This window comes from Montipora capricornis, chromosome 3, assembly GCF_036669925.1.
Source record: "Montipora capricornis isolate CH-2021 chromosome 3, ASM3666992v2, whole genome shotgun sequence".
NCBI lineage: Eukaryota > Metazoa > Cnidaria > Anthozoa > Scleractinia > Acroporidae > Montipora > Montipora capricornis.
Genome location: NC_090885.1, coordinates 33,305,898 through 33,315,897, shown reverse-complemented (window position 1 = coordinate 33,315,897; position 10,000 = coordinate 33,305,898). Strand labels below are relative to the sequence as shown.

The 10,000-nt window shown below is 40.3% G+C and overlaps 1 protein-coding gene across 3 annotated transcripts in view; it reads left to right on the top strand.

Annotated features, from left to right (window-relative positions):
* Window positions 1-10,000, top strand: part of LOC138042951 (tachykinin-like peptides receptor 99D) — a 46,813-nt gene that overhangs the window by 10,010 nt on the left and 26,803 nt on the right. The window lies entirely within an intron of this gene.

The following is a 10,000-nucleotide window of genomic DNA, read 5'->3' as shown; positions in this document are numbered from 1 at the left end:
GCATTTTCTATCCCTCATTTTCTAGTTTTTTATCTCGCATTTTCTAGTTTGTTATGTCGCATTTTCTATCTCGCATTTTCTAGTTTGTTATCTCGAATTTACATGTTTTCTTTTTCTCCACTTATGATTATCTCGTATGTCCCCTACAGGCTTCCGTAATACGTAATCAAATGGTGACGGGTGAAATTAGGGAATATAAAGGCTGGGAAATCATTTGATTTTGGACAAAACGCGAGTTAAAATATTCCCTAATTAACGAGTAGATCATTTGATAAACTATTAATATTATGGGTGACAAATTACGTTCATAAGACGCCATTTTGCCCCTCTAGGAAAAGTTGCCATGGCAACATCGTAATTTCACATGTGAAATCATAAATTAACGCTGAAATTTCGCGCCAAAAATAAGGAGTAATTTGACACCTATGTTATTAAATGAGTACGTTCCCGTAAAAAATTCCTTGTTTTTAATAGAAGATCAACCACTTTAGTTTCTAATGACTCTAATGGCTAGATTAGACCCACGCAGACTCTCTTACGGATTCATCACGCGTTCCTCCCCCACGAGGATAGGGTCTAAAAGTACTTACGATTGACCACGAGTTAGATTTAATCAAAATATCTCAGTGCTGTTATTATGACGTCATTACGGAGTCATTTTGACATTAGGGAATTTAAGAAACGACGACGGCTACGACTACGACAACGCCACAAAGCAATAATATCATTGGTTAAAAGAGCATAAATAATTGTGCTGCTCGTGCAGCACGGATTTTAGCAAGTATCTTAGCAGTCCTCTGCATAACGACGACGTGAAATCACCAAATTTGAAGGTTTGACGACAACGTGAGCATGCAACAGAGAATCTGTCAGTCGCTATTTTAACTCTGAAAACGTTCGTCTCAATTTATTTTTGGGATACTTCGCCCACATTGTATGACGTGAAAGAGAGGGAATAATCGCGAAAGACTTAGGATAAAGGTGAGTTATAGTTTGAGTTGACGTTTTCTTCGACCGTCACCGTTGTACATCTTAAATTCCCTATTATTTCATTAAGGACGTTCGCGCTAATTGTTTGTGCGCAACGTTACTGCGCAGGTAACGCGACTGTAATATGTCACGCATTACTTCGAGCATTAGTGAAGTTGAGGTTTTAAAACCTTTGCAAAAACCGTGGACGATAAGTCTTTCACAGCGTTGGATCAGAGAAGTTCGTGATCAGGCAAAATTGATTTAAAATATGTATGAAAGTCAAGTAGACTACTGCCCGACTGATATTTGCGAGGTTTTATCAGTCGTACACTAACCGAGTCTACTTGACTTTCGTACATATTTTTCAAGCATCAGTTAGAATAACATGGCGACAAAAACGCCGAGGAAAAAATTCCAGGCCAGCAAAAGAATGGCACATTTATTTCCGAATATGAAACTTCAAGTGAAGCGAGCGGGAGAAGGGAAAAGCTCCGGAAAAGGTAGCCGATCGAGTAGACTAGTGGCTGAAAGTTTGGAAAACTCGAGGACGAACCGTTGCGTAAATTTAATGGGGCTGTTTCTGTTTAATGTTTTATTACCCTACGAACTTAAGTTCAAAGTGAATGCATGTTTTTAAAGTTCCTTTCCTTTACTTTCGTGAAAATTGAGCAGTATTTTCGTCCTTGTCCGCTTGAATAGTGCGGACCTGTGTGGAAACAATCAATGATTAAATTTCGCAAAAAACACACTCCAGAGGATGAGCATGACGGCAATGAAGAGATATTATACAAAACACCAACCAAATGAAAATGACCCCTGCTTAAAACTTCGTTGCTATGCTCGAGAAAGGTTTTTTTTTCGGTAAAAACCTTTCATCTCTTCAACGATCGATCGTCTCTTGGGTTCCAGTCCTTCACCGACAGGTCACGCAAAAGCGTGACAAACGAAATTTTCCAAGAGCTTTGCAAAATCACATCGATTTTACTCGTTCAGATCATCGGTGACCCCTATTTTTTTAATCATTAATCACTTACTTTACTTACTATCTACAAAATGTGATGAAATGAAAAAATTCTCACCGTAAGAAGTTCTCTTTTTTTAACATTTTCTTTCCTCGTGCCATCGAATTCCGGCAGTGGTTGCAACGGATAGAGCTTACAAAAACGCTCGTCGAGGATGAACTCTACTGTTTACCACATCCCTAGCGACATACAATTATCTAAAAATCTCTCTCCTAAAAACCTATGCACGGAAACTTTCACTCCAACAGTTTATTTTTATGATTTTCGATGGATGAGCAGATGAGGCTACATCTCGCTATTATGACCGATTTCTCGAAATTAAGGCATTTTCCACTGCCATTTTCTCCGAAACAAAGTCGGTGAACCCCTTTTTCTTTTTTTTTCATTTTTGGAGTAAGTACTTTATGACCTAACTCTAGGCAAGAAATGAAGAAAATCTCACCGTAGGAAGATTTTGGCGCGAACGTCCTTAAATGATGACTTACTCACGAAAACTGAAGTTATTTACTGTATAAAAGCGTAACGGATGATTTAAAATATCTTCCGAAAAAAAAAAAATCCGATAATTTTAATTGACTTTGCGTCTCCTCTTCGTCTATGAAATGAAATGATGTGAATGTGACGTCATAGTAACAAAATTTTATATTTTGATTCAATCTCACTCGTGGTCACTTGTGGTCACCCGTGGTCACCCGTGGTCACTCGTGGTCACTCGTGGTTACTCGTGAGTACTTTTAGACCCTATCCCTCACGAGCGTCTGCTGAAACGAGCCATACATTCCTTTCTCCTTGTTAAGAAACTGTCATCTGCAAATCACTTGCGGGTTACTTATGAACCAATCAGCGCTGTGTAGATCTCCCCTGGGACCGTCAATGCGTCAACTTCTTCTGAAAGGGACGAAGCCTTTTCAAAATATTCCGCAGAAATATTAATTATGCATTTGCACTCTCGCGAGTCAAAATGTGATTGATTAGTAACGGTATGGTGTCGTTTCATCTACTAGTAAAATTGAAGTCGCCGTGGAAATATATAAATACGAATACAAATATTAAAGTACTGCCAGTGTATTTGAACTGCACGAGAACCACTACTTTCAAGCGCAATGAACACCACCAGGATAGTAGCAAAAGCAAGCTTGAAAAAATCCATTACGTTTAAGCTTGAAAATTTCAGGATGTTTTTGGCGATGATCGTCTCCTTGAAGAATTCAGTTTAATGTTTTTGTGTTGCAAGCCAATCGTTCCTACTCAGTGTTTCTTCGATTTGAAAAGTAAAGCAAACCTTAAATCGGTTCAACCGAAGAACTACAAGAAAGTGGTTATTCAAACGAAACAGCGCGGAACAAAATGTAAATATGACATCAATCTCAAGTGAACGCCACAAGTAGGTTTGAATCGCACGGGAGCAAAATGTTTCAACCATACGAATTCTACCGTACTCGTGCATTCTGTGAAGGAGTGAAGAGCCGCAAACATCTAAGCCAAACCATGAAATTTATACGCTCCAGTTTCTCTTCGATAAGAATTTAAGTCAGCCCAATACACGAAGCCTATCTTCTTGCAGTTTTCTCAGGGTCTAAAGTGCACTTTCAGAATCTGGAAGTCCGTTGTGATTGGTCTACGTAAATTCCAGCTCGTGGAGGAGCATTCTCGTTCCCAGAGGTGCGATCTTTTTGGCCAGCGCTGCGGATCGAGAGCTCTCGCAAAATAGCTCTGGTTGGTTCTAATTCAGCAGTCTGCGATTCAAGGACTTCCGGTCGTTCTGCGCAGTCTCGACTTTTTTTCAAAATGGCGGAGCAAGCCAAATCGATCTTTTCCAAGAGGCGTTAAATCATGGAATGGAAATTCTAGATTTAACGACGGTGATACTATTGTTATTGCGCATACGATCTGTGCATCTCGAGGTACTCGGATTTCCTATAGGTGGTGCTTATTAATACAGGGATATTTTTGCGTGGTTCAAAACTATGCGGAAAAAGCAGAACTTAGCAAGTGGGGTAACCATGGGGGTAACCATGCATTTTTCAGAGACAATTAAGCTTCAATTTGGCAAAGAACGCCATACATTGCTTTGTATTCTAAAGCTTTTTACAAATATTGTTGATTAATTATCTTCGAAAAATGCGTGGTTACCCCCAAATTTTCTTTTTGGATTTCAATAATACTTGAAATTTGCTTTTCCCGGATATTCCGGCAACCGCACAAAAATACCTTTGATTAGTAGGCAAGGTCCTTACGCGACCAACCTCGTTCCCAGGCTCTCTCTTTTCCTGCCAGAGCCTGGAAACGAGGTTGTTAAGCGACATCTCATTGAAAGAAAAGAAGTACGAGCGTTTGAAGCTATCTGCGTTAAACGCCATCCGATCGTGGTAATCGTTTCTCGTTGCAACATCACCGAAGATCAGATTCGGCCGAACGATTATCTATAGGTAGGTTCCTTCGAGAAGAAAGGGAAGTTGTTAAAGGAAATTAATGTCTTCAAACAAGTATTGAGTCATTATTTCTGAAGAACAAGCACTGTCTTCTCACTTCAGGTTTTGTGATTGACGAGTCGTCCGTTCTAAACAAGAATTTGCCCTTGATAGTTGTGGACAAACTTCACACCGTCGAAACTTGCCAAAACAAAATGTGAGGTCTCTCTCTGCTTAGCTTTCCTACCGCTCTTTTTACCGGGCTTCTTTGGAGTGTCGCTAATGAAATTAAAAGTAAATACGATAGTTTTTCTGCGGTTTCTTTTCCGAAAAGTTGATTGAACTCGACATGCACATAAATATTTCCACGCCGTTAATGTAGTTATTTGAATGTTTATTTACCTTAGCAATAAAAAAGGCGGAATCATCTGTCATATCACTTTCACTAATTAGATTAGCAGATTTGTTGCTTCTGAACGCGTCGGTTACAGCAACGCGATTAAGGGTGCAATCCGTTCTTTCACTCCTCTTCCCAAGCCTCCCTCGGTCATTTTATTTGTTCGGGTGACAAACCATGACTGCCTCAGAAAAAGTGGGCCGCCCGACTGATTTATGAAAGGACTCCTCGCTAGTGCGACTTAAGTCATAGGGAGCCTACACAAACAGTGTGTCTGTTTGTATGTTCGAAATATAAAGAAATGTATGGGAAATATTGAAGAGTCCTAATATAGTAAACTTACTTCGAGAAATTACTATATATGTTAAAGCTCAAAATAACCTCAGTTGTTGTGTATTGTCATTTCTGCGGCTGAAAATGGTGAATTTGAGCGATTTGGTGGGTTTTCCGTTGACTGTTACTACACGTCCTTAGAAGGAGACAAGGGTGGAAAGCTCATTTTCGACCGCTCCAGCGTCAAGCCGATTTTCACCCAGAAATTAGAATCGCCCGTCTTTCAAATCGAACACCAGATAAACTGAAAGGTTGACGCTTCTTCTCGTGCCATTCGATCGAAGATCCATTCAAAATCCAAGCGCTAACCGCCAAATAATTTTCGAGAAATGCAGCTTTCGAAGCGACCAGCATCCGCGGCCGGGATTTCGTTTGCCAAGGAGCATCCGTTACGCTGTTTGCTCCACACTGATTGGATGCTGCTAAACAATGCCCCCCCGCCCCCCCCCCCCCCCTGTAATAAAAAATACATATGGTGTTAAAAGTTACTGCAGCATTAAAATTTCGTTTTGTTACATTTCACATAATTTATTGAAAGAAACCTGAAAGCTAGAAAGCTGCTTTTAACAAATCACTCAAAAGAATGAAAAGTCAATTTCTGCTCTTCTTGTTGAAGCTCGTCCTGAGCGTGTTGTAGCGGGCCGCTCGTCTGCGTATTCCTCATATGAGGCGATAAAAGCAAGAACGACATCATTTGGGTCGTCTTCAGAGTCAGGGGCATCACTCTTGTAGTCATCATCAGTTTCCTCTCCCTCACTGCTTTCATCACTGCTGTTTAGTTGACCTGATTCATTCCTGCCTCCCACTTCGGCTTGTCCAGTTCTGAGAGTATTGATTCGCAAGAATTTGTAAAATCTCATATCCTATTTTTAATCTAATTTTTTCGTCCAACCCCCCCCCCCCTTTTCCTTCATTTTTTTTCGGCTGCCCCCCCCCCCCCCCCCCCTCAAATCCCACCAGCCCCCCCTTTCTCATAAAAAATGAACGGTCCCTTATTTTGAGCTTTAACATAGTCATTTCTCGATGTAAGTTTACTATATTAGGACTCTTCAATATTTCCCATACATTTCTTTATATTTCGAACGTACAAACAGACACACTGTTAGTGTGGGGTCCCTATGCTTAAGTTTGATAATGTTTTACGCAAGGGCCAGCTGAACAAAGTGGAAGCACCGGATCTTGGGAGATCTAACCAGCAAATAATTTGCACCAATCGTACGTAGCGCGCCTGCTGTGCGATATTTTTTCCATGTTTCCCTATTTCACGTACTCCACGTTAATAAAAAGCGCCAGAAAAGCCGTACAGATCCGACAAAAGTCAGCGAGTTACAGAGAATCGAACTCTGACACCAACGACCATGGCATACAAGCGACACGAGCGTGACAAGCGTATGACTACGTGTCGACCTTTGTACCACGAAAGTTGATAGGGACTTTGAGCAAATCGCTACGGCTGGCGCTGATACGGCTCCCGGAAGTAAATTTCCCCCAAAATGAAAAACTGCGCATGTACGTCGGTTGCATTCAGCTGTGAGTCGGGATGTTTTGCCGTAGTGGCTACTACGTCTTGTTTATTCCGCTTCTCTGGCCCTTTTCAACGAACATTTCGGCATTTTAAGAATTCCATTGGATATATACTGTATCCTTCAAAGTCAATTTAAGTCAAAGATTGTGCCAAGGTTGCCTCTCATAAGCTTGTAAATCCGTATCATGAATTTATGATATTAAAGTTTTGGCAAAGTTGTTGGAATGGCGAAGTGAGTCAAGCGAAATCTTCGTGTTCAGCACGAGATTGTTTTTCTTTGGTTAAGTTTGCTTTGAGGATTTAGAGGAGATGTTTTATATCTGGATAGTATACGATGCTATTTTGCTTCATTGAGTATTGATATATTTGTGTTCTTCACTTGACATTCTTTGAGATATTTGTGTCTGAAATTATTTATTTCATTCATCAACTTGTTGTTATTGTACAAAGTGCATAGCATTCGCTTTTGCTCCGGAAGTAATCTGTTCGTCCTGGTAAGGCGAGCAACGGCCATCGTCCTTTGAGCGAAGCCATTTGGCTGTGAGAACTAAGTAAAGGAGATTTTAAACTCCTTAGCCACAGTTAGCCCATGTTTCTTTGTACTTTGCTTTTCTAAACTTAAAATTTAGCAGACCACCGAGACGTACTCTCCCCAGACCTTTTCAGTCACGGCCCGCAGAAGCACCAGCCGTAGTGATTTGCTTAAACTCCCGAACCCGAGAGACATAAGACGCTCACTGCATGACAAGTGTGTCAAGAGTTGAATCATTAATGGTTTGTTTAATGATTTAGCACAAGAAATATAGCAACACCATCAGAAGAGAAGATTTAGAGTCATCCTGGCCTGGTCAGTCATGTCGCTGTCGAAATAACAAAGGTCAAGAGAAAATGAGGGGACAGAGAGGGAGGCTCAAGGCGTAGGCCGGGATATGTTATGTCCACGAAAGTTATTTTTAGACGAGCGGAAGTCTTTGTTCTAGGGGAAGTCTGTCTTCCGAGACGTCCGCATGCAGTCTTGCTTCGCTCTCAGGTTCTTAGTGAAAAGAGAAAATGATGGCGCACGTGGAAGGCTTATGAATATATATTTTCTTTCAAACATCGGACCGAGGTTGGCCTGCATGCGGACGTCTCGGAAGACTTCCGCTCGTCTAAAAATAACTTTCGTGGACATGGCATATCCCAAGGGCTGGACCGGGAGCCTCCTTCTCTGTCCCCTCATTTTCTCTTGCAAAGGTGGATGTCGCTTTGTCGAAATTAAAAATAGATTGTCGCTGTCGCAAATTGTCGTTTTTTTTCCCGTCAGGTTCTGTCGGCTGTCGGTGTTCTAGAACAAGATTGTCGCTACATTTTTTTTTGAATTTTGGAGTGATGTCACTTGTCGCCAAAAACCGTTGGAACGCCTCAGTAATGGGGTGTCATTTGGGATCAAAAGTACAACATCCACATCGAGGCTAAAAGAAGCTTCCTCTCCAGTTGTTAAAGAAACGCATGCGTATTTACGAGCCCTTAAGCAATCTACATAAAAAAGTGCGGATTGCATCTATTTATTTTTCTTCAGTTGAGTGGCTCCTGTACTCCACAAAATGCATGCTCATTCACAAGCCCGAAAACCTAAGGTTATTATTTTTTAAAGCTTTAATTCTTTGCATCAAAAAGTTCGGTTCTTGGCATACGAATGACGCTGTTTAATATAGGACCTGTGTTAAAGTTTAGATCGTCAATCTGGATGGCCACTCTAAAAAAGATCTTAAAAAGGATCTCAATTAAGTTTACATTAGTTATCGAATCTTTGTTTAATTTTGGAATATAAATTCCCCGGTATTTAAAAAAAAAAAAAAGAAATTTAACAAAATTCACAACTTTGAATTCGCTCTCCTTTGGGATATTGTTATCACCATTGAAGTTCAATGAAATTGCCATCACATTCAGCTGGATTTTTGTACTCAGCAATGCGTTCGTGGAGGTGTCGGGCGGTGTACCCAACACCGAATTTGTCTGGAGATTTTTATATTAAAGCACCTATAAATTATAAATTTATTTTTTTTATCACATGCTTCCAATAAAACTTTTCTTAATCAAAAAAAAAAAAAAAAACGTCCCATACACATAAAAAACAATAACAAAATAAAATAAAACACACGGTAAAAGTCTAGTTGTTTTGAATGTGAGGGAGAATGAGTATCCTTAAGTTATAAACATTACATGTATTTTGCTTCACTATGGAAAGCTCTAGCTGATACGCGTGTTTTTGATGTAAGGTGGTGTTACGTCATCGCTGCCATGTGGGTGGCAACCTCGTTCCCAGGGTCCTCTCTCTTCCTTCCTCGAGGGTGGACGAGAACGAAACATCTCTCATTAGCTTCTTTTGTTCGTCCACCAACATTTGTACAACACACAATTGTCCCCTCGGTGTCAAGAGGTTGAAAACCATCTATGCAACCAGTGTTTGTTATCTAGACGAAGAACCAAGGAAATGAATCTAATTAAAAAGAGACGGGGAAGCAACTGAAAAAACCCTGTCACCTAGGGTTTTCAATGTTCTTTTACTGAATGGCTTAAGTAGTAGTTCATTGTTCCTACGAAGAGTATAACAGCTGTAACCCTGCAATGGATGACTCAAGCATGACAAGCTTTGCCCAGGAAAAAAATTATCAACAGGCCCCGTAAACTGATGCTGATGTGGGCAAGAGAAAGGTGTTTGGTTGATGACGTGAAATTTATTACACTGGAAGATGATTTAATAAACCAGACTCCTAGAATTCGCGAGGAACACGATATTAAAAGTGAACTTACTCCAGCCGACGCGCGCGAGACAACGTAAAAATCAAAGCCGTGAAAATTGCCCTGCGACTTATGTTGAACTTGGACTGAATCGTGTGTGTAGTTTTTTTTTGTCTCGGAGATATTAGCACGTATTGCTATCTTAAATTCGAGATGAAATAAAGATTGTTGTATTGTATTGTATTGTATTGTATGCAGACTCAAGCGATCTCGGCGCTCTCATAGAGGGGTCGATAACACGCGTTATGGCTTGGGCGGTTATAAAACACCGACAAGCATTTGATCGTCTGGAGTTTATATATTTTGAGCAAGAACCGATGCATCGTAGATTACTACATTTCGGAAACAGGTACAATGAGAGCTCACATTCAGGATTGCTTTCCGTCGCATATGTTGACGTACTAGTAATACTGGTAAAAATGTCATAAAATATGGCAGTTACAACTAATTTGATTTTAATACTAAAATAGTAACGGAAAAATAAAAGGAAAATAAGAGGAGAGACTGTAAACAATAAACTGAAGGCAGAACCAATTTTGTAATAACTATTATTTTGTAC